At 53.6% G+C, this 15,396-nt stretch overlaps 2 protein-coding genes across 6 annotated transcripts in view; one reads left to right on the top strand and one right to left on the bottom strand.

Annotated features, from left to right (window-relative positions):
* Positions 1-8,537, bottom strand: part of DRAXIN (dorsal inhibitory axon guidance protein) — a 27,948-nt gene extending 19,411 nt beyond the window's left edge. The window contains exon 1 of the mRNA XM_021095333.2: positions 8,420-8,537. The gene's annotated coding sequence lies outside the window, so the exon portion shown is untranslated. The remainder of the gene's footprint in view (positions 1-8,419) is intronic.
* The window catches only part of MAD2L2 (mitotic arrest deficient 2 like 2), a 13,431-nt gene continuing 6,246 nt past the window's right edge, over positions 8,212-15,396 (top strand). For 2 of the 5 annotated variants that reach the window (XM_084962783.1, XM_084962789.1), the window contains exon 1: positions 8,212-8,372. The gene's annotated coding sequence lies outside the window, so the exon portion shown is untranslated. Of the gene's footprint in view, positions 8,373-8,446; positions 8,523-8,604; positions 8,865-15,396 lie in introns of those variants that run through there. The other 3 variants (XM_084962782.1, XM_084962787.1, XM_084962784.1) reach the window with 2 other exon arrangements.

The raw sequence follows: 15,396 nt of genomic DNA, 5'->3' as shown, positions 1-15,396 counted from the left end.
ACAGCTCGTGGCAATGCCAGACCCTTAACCCACTGAGCGAGGCCAGGGATCAAACCCACATCTTCATGGATACTAGATGAGTTCTTAACCTGATGAACCACAATGAAAACCTTTTTTTTTCTTCCCCAAATCAGCCTTTTTTAAAGTCCCTGACTAGACAGAAGAATCAGCCCCCCATCCCCCTTATTCCCATAAAATCCACAGGACCCAGCAAATAATTGGCACTAAGAGCTATGGGTTGGAAGGGAACCAAACTGACACGTGAGCAGAAGATCATAAATAAATTCCCTGTGTGTGTGTGTGTGTGTGTGTGTGTGTGTGTGTGTGTGTGTGAGAGTGTGTGTGTGTGTTTGAGAGGGAGACAGAGAGAAAGAGCTGGAGTGAGGGCCTGGGATCCTGGCACCTCTTACCCCTGGACACTACTACATGGAGCCCTCTCTCCAAGCCGGCAGGATTTGTACTTGAATCTTGGCACAGCCCAGCAATCAAGATGCCAGCCTGGCAAAGAACCACTCAGGAAACGTGGGCTGCTATGGAAGCAGTGCCAAGGATCCACAGCAGTGAGGGCGCTGATCCATTTCTGCTGTCCTGGCAGCCAGTCGGAAGCTGCCTCACAAAGACCCAGCATCCAGGAGAAAGGGGCAGACAGTGTCGCCCCACCGCCCGCATCCCCATCAGCTCTGGGTGGTGCTGCCCATGGTTTGTGCCCAAAGCCTGTTCTTCTGGGCCTGGGTCTGATTCTCCTGTAGGATGGGAGACATTCAAGAGCCTGGAGTCGCCCTGAACAAGAGCAGCTGAGAGCCAATAGCATCTTCACAACCCAGAAACGGCTCTCTTACAACAGAGATCTCATAGAGACTCATTAAAAACTAACCTAGAGTTCCTGTTGTGGCACAGTGGAAACAAAGCCAACTAGGAGCCATGAGGTTGTGGGTTCAATCCCTGGCCTCGCTCAGTGGGTTAAGGATCCGGCGTTGCTGTGGCTGTGGTGTAGGCTGGCAGCTGTAGCTCCGATTGGACTCCCCCAGCCTGGGAACCTCCATATGCCACGGGTACGGCCCTAAAAAAACCCAACCAACCAAACAAAAAAAGCCAGAGCACTTGTCATCACAGGAGATGCTGCTCCCTGAGTGGCAATAAAGCACCGCCTCTTACAAGCTTATTTCACCCGTTTCTTAGCGCATCCTCTCAACTGCCCAGCACCCATTAGGCTTTTCTCCATGTTTATTTTTTTTTCTTTTTTGGTCACCCTGAGGCATATGGAGTTCCCCGGCCAGGGATCAGATTCAAGCCATGGTTGTGACCTATGCTGGATCCTTACCCCAGGGCTGGGGATTGAACTTGCGTCCCAGGACTACAGAGACACCACTGACCCCATTGTACCATAGAGGGAACTCAACTCCATGTTTTTAAAATGAGGAAACCCAGGCCCCGGGAGGGAGGTAAGCCACAAACACATGGTGACATCACTGGTGAATGGCAAAGCCCCATCTCAAGGCCTGGGTTCTCTCCGCACCCAGTGCACCTGGACAGTCCTTGCACCCCATCGCCCGGTTCACTGAGCTTCATCGGGGGTGGCCTGCCTGCCATTGCTGTGAGTGCAGTTGGGGTCCAGGAGGGGGACTGGGCACTGGCAGCTGGGAAGAGGAAACTGACAAAGGATAGAAAAAGGACCTGTCTCATGCCCTTATCCTGTCCCCGTACTGTGCAGAGTTGAACTGCCAGAGCGGTCTCCATCCAGAAGCCTGCTGGGAGGCAGTGTCACATGCAAATGAAGGCCGTTAACGGAGCCCAGAGCCCGCTTTGATTCCTGAGTCCCCACCCCCTCCCCCTTCCCTTCAAGAGCTTGGCATTTGGAGGCCAGGAGACTGGGGGCTGCTGCCCACCCGCCTGGCAGACAACTGTAGAGTGTGGCCACCACTGGGCATCCCAGGACAGTTGTAGGGCTTGAATTCCTTCTTTTCGGATAGGTTCACCTGCTGCCTAATGGGTTTGGGGGAGAAAAGGGGACAGGGAGGGGACAGGTGGGAGCAGGGCAGGCCAAGTGGGGTCCAATGGGAATCCTGGACCAGGGTACCAGTGATGCTCTAATGGAGCCGAGGGATTATGATGCTCAGCCCAGGCTGTGAGCCAGACAACCACCCACTGAGAGAACTTGGCTGTTAACCCAGCTCCCTGACCCAGGGTCTCTTCCTGTGTGTGAAAGTAACACATTAAAGCCACTAGTTTGGTAGAAACATTTCAGAAGTTCTTTCAGCATCTGAGTCTAACCTCATTTTTTTTTAAAAAAAAATTTTTCCAAACTATTTCGAAAGAAAACTGTAGTGAAAACAGCAGATGCTCTCAAATGCATTCTCTACCCACTTTTAACTCGGGTACCATCCCGCCATAACCTGGGCTTCCCTGGTTCACTGAAGAGTGTTCCAGGGATGCAAGGTGAGCCATTTCTAAAGAACTGTTGCCAGGAGTTCCCTGGTGGTACAGCGGGGTAAGGATCAAGTGTTGTCACTGTCATGACTTGGGTTCGATCCCTTGCCCCATGTGCTTTGGGCACGGCCAATAAAACCCCACCAAACCCCAAAACAAATGAAAGCACTGTTGCCATTTGCAATTAATTATTTACATACGGTAGGATTTTCTGCACACGAATGACCAAAGCATGTTAGAGATTTGGTCCTATATCAACACATGCAACCAATACCCATTGCATTCTTCTATATAACTGAGGACAGTTTCTTTCATTTTTCTCATTGATTTACTTTAAAATAGGCGACACGGTAAATTGGGGGCCTAACAGTGGTCCAGCAGCATCTCCATGGAGGAGGCGCTGAAGAGCATCTCTTGGCAAATAGGGCTTGAATTGTATCTGCATGAGATGGAGAAAATTTTGATTTGGGGAAGAGAGTACTGGTGGGTGGTGGGGCGTCACCTTGCTCATAAAACGCTGCCTTTATTGGTTTTAAGTATTGGGACTCTGGATAAGATATCATGGGAAATGATTTGCACTCTCAGAGAAAGTAGCTGGGGGGTGTAGAGGAAGACCACTGGGTCCCTGGGGTAGGTTCAATGGTCTCGAGGCTCCTGTCTGCCTAGGAAGCCTGGGAATTTATGATCCACTGTGACAACCCTTTCATCTGTCTGTCTATCCAACTGTCAGCCCCCTGAGGGGAAAGACGACAGACCATAGCTTCCAGGTTCTAGACTGAGCCCCTGGGGACCAGGGACAGCTCTTGAGGCAACATGAATTCAGAGGACATACCTGTGAATGTTAAAAGCCCCAAAAAAGAACAACAACGTGTGATGACAGCAAGCCCATTCCCGGGCCAGCCCTCCCTCTCATTGGCTTTTGTTTGTTTGTTTGTTTGTTTTTGTCTTTTTCTAGGGCTGCACCCACAGCATATGGAAGTTCCCAGGCTAGGGGTCTAATCAGAGTTGTAGCCGCCAGTCTACACCACAGCTCACGGCAGCGCCGGATCCTTAACCCACTGAGCAAGGCCAGGGATCGAACCTGCCACATCATGGTTCCTAGCTGGATTCGTTAATAATTGCACCATGACAGGAACTCCTCACTGGCTTTTGGAGGAGTCCTGCCTTGCTCTGGCCACCTCTCCAACTGTGACTGACCCTTAGCACAGAGGAGAGGCTAACCCACCGAGCCGCTGGGCACTCTGAGACCCACACAGGGGTCTTTGGAATGACTGGAGCCCTTCTAGCTTTCAAGGGCTCTTCATAAAGGGGTGCACAGTGCTGGGGGTTGGGGGGCTATACGGGAGGGGTCTTGATTCCTGCCAGTCCCTTGGCCACAGCTCAGGTCTTGAAGTGACCCTCCACATGGAAATATCTTAGCCCTCTCTAGCTTGTAAGAAACTTGAAGCCTTCTGCTGAACTTGGACTGGAAGAGACCTCTACCCCCCAAGAGGCCAAAAAACATCTCCAGGGGAATTTTTTTTTTTTTTTTTTTTTTTTGCTTTTCAGGGCCACACGTGTGCCATATGGAAGTTTGCAGGCTAGGGGTCAAATCAGAGCTGTAGCTGCCACCCTGCACCACAGCCACAGCAACACGGGATCCGAGCCACGTCTGCAAACTGCACCACAACTCATAGCAATGCTGGATCCTTAAGCCACTGAGGCCAGGGATTGAAACTGCATCCTCATGGATACCAGTCAGATTTGTTATTGCTGCACTACAAGGGGAACTCCCATTGGCCAGATTCTTACCCCACTGAGCCACAGCGGGAACTCCTGGAGGGCGCTTCTAATCTGTGGGCAAAGACACAGTCCTTGTGTGCTAGGTGTCCCCACTCTGATGGGGTAGGGAGGCCACAGGCCTAATGAAAGGTTGAGATCCAGACATAATTAGGACTGATTCAAGCACACAGATGCCAGCTCAAGCCCATTAAGCTGAGCCATAGGAAGGCAGAGCGGAAAGAGCTGTGTGACCGTAGGCAAGTCATTTAACCTCTCTGAGCCTCGGTTTCATCTCCTGTGAAATGGTGGTGGTTGTGAGAATGAGAGGAGACAGAGCTATCAAAGGGAGTGGTACCCAGTCAGGGTGTAAAACAGGAGCTATTATTATGAGGAGAGGAAAGAGCGGGAGTGGGGGTTGGGGGTGAGTTTCTGGAAGCATGTATGCACGTGTGCCTGTGTGCACAGGGGGACAGGCGCAGGTGGCCGCATCCTCAGTCCGAGGTGGGGTGATCAATGACTTCCGTGGGGCGGGTCAGCACAGGCCCAGGCCAGCCTGGAGGGGACCATTGTCTTGGCAAATGAGGTTTGGCTTCCCCAGTGGGGCAGCCCCATCTGCTTTTATTTTTTCCAGCAGCCGCTTTGGGAATTCCCACCCTCTCAAGGCCTCACACCTCAAAAAAACCTGTGTAGCGGGGCTGTTTGGAGAAGAGGGGGGGGTGGAGTCCTAACTCCTGCCACGTGACAGGTACTCATCACCCCTCCTCCTCTCCTAAGCCAGCCTCCTGGCCCCCCTTTTCCCCAAACTTCATTATCTTGGTTCCCAGACAATTTAACACCACTTACTGATTTATGGAACCCATCACTTAATCATCAAGCGACAAGATACCTGCTGTCAGTTCTGGCAGAGGCCAGTGCGGACTAGAAAGCCACCTGGAGTCAGACAAGCCTGGGTGTGAATACTGGCTCCAGGATTTAATAGCTGTGTGACCCTGGGCAAGTCAATTAACCTCTCTGGGCTTCCACCCCACATCTGAAAAACCAATATTTGGGTATCATTTATTGGGCATCGACTATTCTAAGCCTAGAGCTTTATATGTATGATCAAATTTAGCCCTTTGAAGTGGACAGTAGTTTAAAAGTAATAATAATAGTAATAATGGCTCAACATTGAGACAAAGATTTGCAGCATTTGCTCAAGGTCACACGGGAGAGTGGTAGAGCTGGGATTTGAACCCGTGGCCACCTGACTCCAAGAGCAGGATCTTCGACTGTGCCTCATGCTAACTGAGTAACTAATACCAGTGCTGATGCTATGACTGTTGGAGATGCGGGGGCCTGAACCTGGAGCCTGGCACAGAGGGGATGCTGAAAAACTTAGGTTCTGCAATGACTTTATTGCATCTGCTCTGGATTCTAGGAGGATCCTTGTCACTCTTACCCCCACACCCATCCAGGGGTGTGTACCGGATGGTTAATGCCACGACTTGCTCTAGTGGCAAGGGTTCGGCTGCCCTCCCCTGTCCTTCCTGGGGAGGCCTGTGCTCCACTGGCCACAGGGGCCCACTCGGAAGGAAGGGCTGGGGAGGACAAGCAGAGAGCCTGGAGCAGCCAGAGAAGCAGATCTCACCTGGATGGGCCAGAATAAGGGTGTTCTATGGCTCCTCCCCACCCCGGGAACGCGCCCAGCTCCTGTTCTTCCCAAGCTGTAGAGTCAAAGAGGTCATGGTGCAAAACCCCTGCTCTGCCACGTTTCCGGCTGAGACAAGCGAACGTCCAGGTTGCTTAGCTGTTAAGCTAGTCTGCTGCACGTGGGCAGTTGCTGCCTTGTCTAGTCTGTTTCCTCTGCTATAATCAGACACAGAGATGGTCTCTTCTTCTGGAGGCATGCCGAGCCGCCAGTACCACAAGGACTTCCCAAGAGGCTTGGCAACCCACCCCCAACCTTCCCAGCTACGGTCCTTTGCTCTAGGACCAACTCCATCCCTGGCCTAGCCAGCAGGACACAGTGGAACCCAGCGATAACCTGTGACTTGCAATTTTCAGTTCATGCCTGCTCCCTTGGCCATGGATTCTGCTCATTAGGACAAATATGGACAGAGCACCTGCTGTGTCTCAGGCACTGGGACCACAGCTCCACCCAGGGAAGTGCTGACCATAAGACTGGGAGGCAAGGAGGAGTTGGGGTGCGGGGGGTGCTTCCTGCAGGAGGAGCCATCTGACCTTGGCCTGTAAGGGGAGACATTTCAGACAGAGGGAAGAGCTCTAAGCTCGGAGGCAGTCAGGGTGTGGGGATGATCAGTCCTCCGTCATGGCTGAAACCCAAGACGTGGATGGGGGTCTGGTGGGAGGGAGGCAGGGTAGTTAATTTAATGGGTTTAGGGATGGGGAGGGGGGTGGATTGAACAGTGAGGAGGAGGGCAGAGAAGGTGCAGGAAGGATGACGAGCAGGAGTCTGGCCGGTGTGTGTGTGTGTGTGTGTGTGTGTGTCCCTAGTTCCATTTTCCCCCCTTGAAAGAGAAAGGCTCTAGTTGCCAGCCCTGGCTGTGGATGGAAAAAAAAAAAAGAAAAAAAAACCTCAGCCAGGGGAGCCCAGAACTTGCCAGCCGGGAGACGTCCCTCTTCCAAAGTTGTCCTCATTATGCCACTAAGCCCCCATCACTGCCAGACCCCTGGGGTGATATGACATAGATGATGATCAGAGGGTTTGGGTGACTACACAGCAGGTGCCGGGTCCAGCAAGACAATCCCCCTCCTCAGAGGGAAGGAGATGGCTGGTGAAAAAGAAATGGGTGCAAGACAGAGATGCAGAATTGGGAATGAGTCACGTGGATGCCTCATGATAAATGACCAGCTGCTGGCAACATTGACACAGCCACATTGATCTCAGTTTGAAATTGGAGACCCGTTCCACTCTGATTTTTAAGCTCTGACTGTAGGACAGACAGAGGGGAGGAGAGAGAGAGAGAGAAGAGCCCGTCAGAGTGTGTAGGGGGAGGTGACTGTGATCCAGGCAGGGGCCACAGTCGCGTTTCTCTGCAGTGTCTCTAAGCTTTGGATTTTTGGTCAGTTGCCCCCTTCCTGTGGAAACCCCATCCCCACCCCACCCAGGGACTACAGAATCCCTCATGGCCACCAAGTGTGTGACCGGCTGGCATCCGATATGCTTTTTTCACTGTTTCCACACACATCCTTCTAGGTAGGTGCAATTAGCTCCGTTTTATGAAGGGGACACTGAGGCTCAGAGAAGTGCGTTCCTTTGTCCAAGATCGCCCCCAGAACCACCGTCCGCCTGACCCCAGAGGGATGGTACTGAACCAGTCCTGAGACACTTCTTGCATGCTGTCAGGCTGGGAGGTGGGCAGCAGGGAGAAGTGCGCTGGGCAAGAAGGATCAGACCGAGGCGAGGGCCGAGGGAGCATCCGGTGGAGGAAGGCAAGAAGACTTGGCGGGAAACCCAAGAGACCTCACGTCTCAAACCTCGGCTCTCGCAGGCGTCTGAGACCGCGGTGCAGCGGTTGGAGAAAAGCCGGCAATGGGGAGGGAGAGGCTGAGCCGGGGCCAGAAGAGTGAGCCCAGCGCCGCCGTCGGGGTTACTAGGGCTCAGAACTGGCCGGGAATGGGAGGGCGCGAGGCCACCAGCATCACTGGCCGGGGGCGGGGGTGGGGGGAGGCGAACCTAGAACCTTCCTCCCCCCGCAATACACCCTAACCTCCTGGGCAGGCTGGAAAGGAGCAGAAGGCACTCCTGCCAGCTTTGCTCGGGGCTCAGCGAGTCTTCGAAGCTTCTTCAAACGATGGCAGACGGGTCCCCGGTCCGAGAGACCCCCCGGAGACTCAGAGACAGAGAGACAAAGAGAGACCATGTCCCAGAGGGAGCAGGCTAATGCCGAGGAGAGTGGGCGAGAACCGCGTCCGAGAGAGGGCAGCGAGGGCGCGCGCGAGGCAGTGTCAGAACGTGGAAAAGTGAGCGTCCGGCGGAAGGCGGGCGGACGAAGAGGCCAGGAGCGGAGCCAGGAGCAAGGGGGAGGCGCGGCGAGGAGCCGAGGCGCGGACGGACGGACCGACGGGTCCAAGGGTCCGCAGGGCAGGGAAGAAAGCAGCATCCTCACCTCCAGCCTCAGTCCCCGGCGTGCCCCGCCCCTGAGCGCGCCAGGTAGCCCACCTTTGTCCAGGCGCGCCGCCAGGTGAGGCGGGAGGGCGGGGCCAGGGGCGGGCCAAGGCCATGCCTTACCTGTCCGGCCGGCGGGGCGGACGCCGAGGGGCGAGGGGCCGAGCGCCTGCGGGAGCCGAGCGCAGCCGAGGGCCGAGCTGTGAAGCGGGGACCGCGCGGAGAGGTGCGCGGGAGGCAGGAGGATGTGCCCAGGCTGAGCGGGGCTGGGAGGAAGGGGGAGGGGGTGGGCGGGAGGAAGGGGGCGGGAGCATGAGGAGGGGACTAGGGAGGGGTGGCGGGGAGCGGACTCCGCTGCCCCCGGCCGAGGGCCAGCCCCGGGCCGGGCCCGGCCCAGCGCGCTCCCGGCCCGCGCGCCCTCGCCAGCTGCGCTCGGCGTTCCGGGCCGACTCCCCAGAGGCCTAGCCGCCGCCGCCGCGAGGGCGCGGGGCAGACAAAGAAGGTAGACAAAGGCGGGCGCAGTCGAGCGGCCGTGCGGGCACCGAGAGAGGCGGGCCCACTCCTCCCGGTGCGTAAGAGCCGCCTCGACGCGGCCCGGGGCGCGTGGGACGGGCGGGGCGCGGGCAGCGGTGGCGCATCTGGAGTGGCCCCGCCGGGAACGGGCGACAAAGGGCCACGGCAGGGGGTCCCTGGCGGACCCCAACAATGGATCGGAACTGATCGTTCAGCTGCGGCCGCGTCTGGCCGGGCAGGGGCCGGCAGTTTCCCAAAAGGATTATTCCGCCTTGGCTGTCAAATGGGACGGAAGAAATGCCTGGTGTGAGGGAGGCGGAACGGGGCACCACCGGGCCTTTGTAGCCTCGGAAAGTGTGCGCAGTGGGGGGCGGGGCCCTGGGAGGGGTCGCTCTTCGATGTGGGGGTACAGGGGTCTTCAGAGCGCTACCAGGTGCAACTCGGGAGCACTGACGGCCGTACTAGTGTCTCCTTTCCACTCACACATCCTGGGAAGGGAGGGGAAAAAAAAATCCCTCTACGGAACGCTCGCGCGCGCGCACACACACACACACACACACACACACACTCACTCACTCCGCCTCTCGCCACGCCCCGTCCAAAAGCGGTCTGATGTTCCCCAACCTGGCCCAGCCGGGACAAAGCCAGAGCTCGGCCCGCTCATCCATCACCGCTCAGGGTGCCGCGTCCTGCCGACCCTGGGAGTCCCGGAATGCTGTGTTATGGGTCCCGCGGCCCCCGTAACTCATGGCGGGGTCAGTGGGGCCAGGGGCGGCGCAAAGATCAAAGAGCGGTGGGGCGGGCGCCCGGGAAGCAGCAGTCCTCCCCAGAGCTGGCTTAGCGGCTTCCATTTCGACTGTTTTCTTCTTTCTCCAGAGTGTGGCAAATTATGGCTCAGAGGTTTAAGAGCTCTGCTCTGTCGTCAGGCGAGAAGCCTGGGCCTCTCTTCTGATGCCCTTGCCCCTCCCTTCGGGCAAGTGGCCCAACCTTTCTGAGCTCACCATTATCCCTAACTCTCAGGGTGCAAGGATTAAGTGCAATGGTCTGCGTAAGGAGATAATATTTCTAAGGTGCCGGTCCCACAGGCTATGCTCTAGAAAAATGAGCTGCTGTTGTTATTATAATATTACCAGCCTGGTGGGCACCAGGATGGACGGGGTTATGAGCAGAGCAGAGACATGACTGGACCTAGGTTTTAACAAATTCACTCTAATTCCCAAAGTTGAGAATAGATTGCAGTGGGACGTGGACAGAAGCAGGGAGACCAGCTAGGAACTGCGGCAGAGAAAGGTGATGGTGGCTTGGGCCCGGCAGGGAGACAGGGGACCTGATTCTCCTTGTCAAGGATGAAATTGTGGCCTGGCGCTCACTGAACCAAAAGCAAATTATTGGATCCTCTGGTTCCAGCGCTGCTATGACGACACCTCCCCAGTGGGGTGATCTTTCGTCATGTTTGGACTCTCTGTTCTCTGTGTGCTCCCAGAGTGATGCTGAGGGGAATGGCGGATGTTAGGAGAGACCTGGACTCCTGTCCCAACCAGGTTAGGGTCATTTTGGGCCTCAGTGTCCCCTTGGTTGAATGGCCAAAGGGGAAACACCCTAAATATCCATCACCTGATGAGTGGTTAAATGAAATGTGGCATAGTTATGCAATGGAATATTATTTGACCACGAAAAGGAAGAAATACCAATGCATGCCATAATCGGGATGGATCTTGAAAACAGTATGTTGGAGTTCCCGTCATGGCTCAGTGGTTAATGAATCCGACAAGGAACCATGAGGAGGTGGGTTCAATCCCTGGCCTTGCTCAGTGGGTTAAGGAACTGGCGTTGCTGTGAGCTGTGGTGTAGGTTGCAGAAGCGGCTTGGATCTGGCGTTGCTGTGGCTGTGGTGTAGGCCGGGGGCTATAACTCCAATTAGACCCCTAGCCTGGGAACCTCCATATGCCGTGAGTGCGGCATTAGAAAAGACAGAAAGACAAAAAAAAAAAAAAAAAAAAAAAAAGCAGTATGCTAAGTGAAACAAACCTGACATAAAAGGCCACACATTGTAGGAGTTATATGAAATGTTCAGAATAGGTACGTCCATCGAGACAGGGAGTAGACTGGTGGTGGCTGCAGGCAGGGAGGCCGGGGACTTGGGGACGTGGCTGCTCACATGTGCAGGGCCAGGGTATGGGGTCAGGTGTGTGTTTCTTTCTGGAGTGGTGAAAATGTTCTGGAATTAGTGGTGATTGATGCACAACTTTGTGACTATACTAAAACCCACCGAATTGCACGCTTTAAGGGGCTGAACTTTATGGTTTGTGAATTTTATCTCAATAAATCAGTTATTTTTAAAAAGTAGCAGTTGAGCTGGATCAAGGGTTCTTACCCTGTGGTCCAGGATGACTTCAGAGGGCTCAGCAACGCTTAAAATTGTAGGAAACATTTAGTATCTCTGTGCATTCCTCTGGGTATAGGTTCAAAGTTTAAGAAGAGATGATGTGTGAGGTCCCCCCGACCAACATGGGGTCAGTGACACTGGCAAGTGAGCGGAGCGCTGGGGAGGGAATGGCATGGGGGCTGTGCCCTGGCTTAAGTCTTAGAAGCCGCCCAGTGATACTGGCCTAAGGTGAGGGCTCTGGCTTGGGTCCGAGGCCAGCAGTGGCCCCCAGGATATGGGGCAGCTGTGCAGGTGAGGCCTCACAGCAGAAGGCCTGATGGGGGGTGGGAAAGGACCTATCTTCAGCTGAAGCCCCTTGTCGTTAGGAATCTTGTGTCATGAGGATGCATGTCCTCCTTTAGGGCATCTTAGGGGCTGCCAGCTGCTTTGGGCAATAGAACGGTGAGAGGGGCATGGCTACGGATGTTTTGGGTGAGGTTTTGAAAGGCCTGATGGCTGGTCTAGAGTGTCTGCTCTAGGGGATTAGATAGTGTGTGTGTGGATCTTAGTATCATTGTCACAATAGCCATTAATTAGGCACTTATGTGCCTAATTATTATGCATGGTGCACTCGAACTGTTTACAAATGTCATCCCATTCACTCCTTGCTCAACTCTATGGAATTGGTGCTACCATGATCCCATTTTACAGATGAGGTTCAGAGTGGGAATTTGTTTTTTTGTTTTTTTTCTTTTTGCCATTTCTAGGGCTACTCCTGCGGCATATGGAGGTTCCCAGGCTAGGGGTCCAGTCGGAGCTGTAGCCGCCGGCCTACACCACAGCCACAGCAACGTGGGATCTGAGCTGCATCTGCAACCTACAGCACAGTTCACAGCAACGCCGGATCCTTAACCCACTGAGCAAGGCCAGGGATCGAACCCGCAACCTCGCCATTCCTAGTCAGATTCGTTAACCACTGAGCCACGACGGGAACTCCGTGGGAATTGGTTTTTGAAAGCAGCTCTTCTGGAGTTCCCGTCGTGGCGCAGTGGTTAACGAATCCGACTAGGAACCATGAGGTTGCGGGTTCGGTCCCTGCCCTTGCTCAGTGGGTTAACGATCTGGCGTTGCCGTGAGCTGTGGTGTAGGTTGCAGACGCAGCTCGGATCCCGCGTTGCTGTGGCTCTGGCGTAGGCCGGTGGCTACAGCTCCGATTCAACCCCTAGCCTGGTAACCTCCATATGCCGTGGGAGTGGCCCAAGAAATAGCAACAACAACAACAACAACAAAACAACAACAAAAAAGACAAAAGACAAAAAAAAAAAAGAGAAAGCAGCTCTTCTCTACATACCACCGCCTCTAGCCCAAGCACTGAAATCAGAGGTCTGCTCTTAATCAGGATTAAATTAGGATTCATGTCAGGCAGCGGGCAGTGAGCCACTGTTCACCTTTCATTCTTTCTTTTGCTCATTGAACACACATTTGTTCAGGAGTTCCTGTTGTGGCTCAGTGAGTTAAGAATCTGACTAATATCCATGAGGATGCAGGTTCCATCCTTGGCCTTGCTCAGTGGGTTAAGAATCCAGTGTTGCCGTGAGCCGTGGCATAGGTCGAAGACACGGCTCAGCTCCCACGTTGCTGTAGCTGTGGTGTAGGCTGGCAGCTGTAGCTCAGATTTGAACCCTAGCCTGGGAACTTCCATGTGCCGCAGGTGCAGCCATAAAAAACAAAATAAATAAATATCTTTTTAAAGCAGCAACAAAAAAACCCATATTCGTTCAGAACCTGGATTTGACGAGGCACTGGTGAGGTGCTGGACTGAGGGAATGAATGAGGCTGGGTCTCTGCTCAGGGGGTGTCCTAAAGGGCCCCTGAGCATCATGGTATCAGTGGGATTGTCACCTGGCTATGTGTGGCAGACTCAGGCTCCTCCTCTCTCCCTGTGTCTGGTGTCCTGGGAACCTTAGGCAGGGATGAGATGGAAGATATGTCGGGTGACCAGCCTGGTGGGAATGGTACGACTTTGGAAGCGTCTGGGGAGGGATCAGGAAGGATCAGGCCACTTCACTGCTTGCTGTTCGATCCTGTCCACTCGGTGCGTGTTGTTCAGTGAAGACCGGGAATCCTCTTTCATCCAGGCAGGCCTTAGTCTTTGCCAACCTTGCTTGCATCTCACCTTCTCTTAGTTTCAATTTAAATGTCTCTAGGGAGTGATTTTCTCTCCAGCCCATGGCAGACTCTTAGGAGGCTGCTTCAGTTGGCAAATAAGCTCTCTCTCATCCTAAACATCCATCCTTCCCTCCCGCGTGCCCTCCTACACATTATCCTTGTGGTGAGGAATATGCAAATAACTTTGAAAACCAGTCTCCCAGCAAATGGCTACGCAAAAATGTAATAAATTAATCCCATAATGTAATCTCAGTCCCTTGACCATCCATCACGCTGATGTGATTAAGATATGAAAAACCAGATGCCGGCTGGATGGAAATGACAGATAACTTTTCCCAGAGCTCCCCTATGGCCCCAAACTGATTCAGCCCCCTGCCTCTGCCCCATCCCCAGCTTCTTGGTCCCCATGAAAACCAAGGCCGTCAGAAGTTTAGGAACATCTGTCCAGACTGTTCCTTTCACAAATGACATGGAGGCCTTCTGGGGGTTGGGGTCAGACCAGCGCGATCCCTCCTCATCTGTCTCCTAGCCCCCCTTCCTCCGTTTATGGCTGGCTCTGAATCCAAAGCCCTGCACTTAGGCATTTTTATCCAGTTTCTAGTTGACAAGGGCGACCCCAGGGTTGAACCAGGATGTTGGGATCTCAGTTTCCCCACTGGAAAAAATAGGAGTGCTGGGGTGTCTGTCCACCAAGGTTTCTCTGAAGGTCTTTAGCTCTGTGTGGCAGGAGGCCTGTGGGTGGCTTGCACTGTGTCATCTTGGTATAGGGGTGGGGGCTGGGGCTTAGGACCCATGGAAGGAATGCCTGGCACGAGCCCCCATGTCACCCACCCTGTGCCTTGGAGGTCATCCCATAGGAGTAGCTGGGCTCTGAGCTTCTCCACACTAGACCCCAGTCCTAAGGGACCCTTTTCAAGGAACTGCCCCCTTAAGAGCGCCACTTTCTGTTACCAATGAAAATGCTGCATTGAGCAGCCTCCAGGGAGGGGCAGTTTCCACCAGTTTTCAAAGCATCTACAGTAATTAAATCTCAAGGAGCCAGGGGACACTTTTCTACAAGACGGGGAGCTGCTCAGCTGGTTCCTACATGACGGGGGCAGGGTCCCCAGGTCTTGAGAAGGGTTGCTATGACCAAAACGTTCTGCCAGGTGCATCCATTTCTGAAATAAATCATCCATTCCTTTAGGTTAAGCATTGCAATTTTGTGAAGTGGAGACTTTCTCTGGGAAAGTCCAAACCATGGTGGTTGCAATTCCCACACTTTCTTAGGCATCAGGGTCCCTGGGAGCTTGTTAAAGGGCCAGTGCTCTGCTCTGCACTCTGACTGATCCGGTAGGTCAGGGAAGTCCAGGTTCCAGGGATTTAATGGGCTCCCCGGGGATTCTGAGGCGGATTTCCGAAGACTGCTTTAGAGAAAGGCTCTGCTGGGGTTCTTGGCTTCCAGGGTCAGGTTACTTATTCTCTTCCCTGCCCCCACCCATTAGAAGTGTGTAAATGCAGGCTTGAAAGCATCTGGGGTGAAGGCGGTGCAGGTCTTCAGTACTGAGCAGTAAATGGTAAGCATTCCTGGCTAGATCCGTGTACAACAGATGGGTTTATGACTCTTAACAGGCTTTTGTCTTCCTGGAGGTCAGAAACAAGATCCCCAGATTTCTGGCCCTGCTATGCTGCCTGTAATTCTGAAGCCACTTCTCTGACCTTAGTTTTTCCACCTGTAAAATGGGCTGAAAATAAATTGAAGCCTGGGAGTTAAAGTAGAAGTTGGAACTGGGTTTGTAGTCCAGCTGTGTGATTTTGGCAAATTAGGGAACATCTCTGAGCCTGTTTTACCATCTCTAAAGTAGGACTATAAAATAGAGGCTTAGCTCCTAGGGTTAATGAGAGAATTAAAGAAATCAGTGGTTGCAACATAGTAAGTGCTCAATCCGCCTTAGTAATTATTAATCAATATTATTAATATTATTCTTATTATTATTCCCATGGTCCTCTCAGTCCTTCAGAGTCCATGGCTCTGGGGAACTTCCGAGCTATAAAGTGTAATGGCAGGAGTCAA

The sequence above is a fragment of the Sus scrofa genome, chromosome 6 (genome assembly GCF_054392235.1).
Source record: "Sus scrofa isolate SSC_HxYL_T2T_F1_AM1 chromosome 6, Sscrofa_HxYL_maternal_Yorkshire_Landrace_v2.0, whole genome shotgun sequence".
NCBI lineage: Eukaryota > Metazoa > Chordata > Mammalia > Artiodactyla > Suidae > Sus > Sus scrofa.
This window is presented reverse-complemented; position numbering and strand designations above follow the sequence as displayed.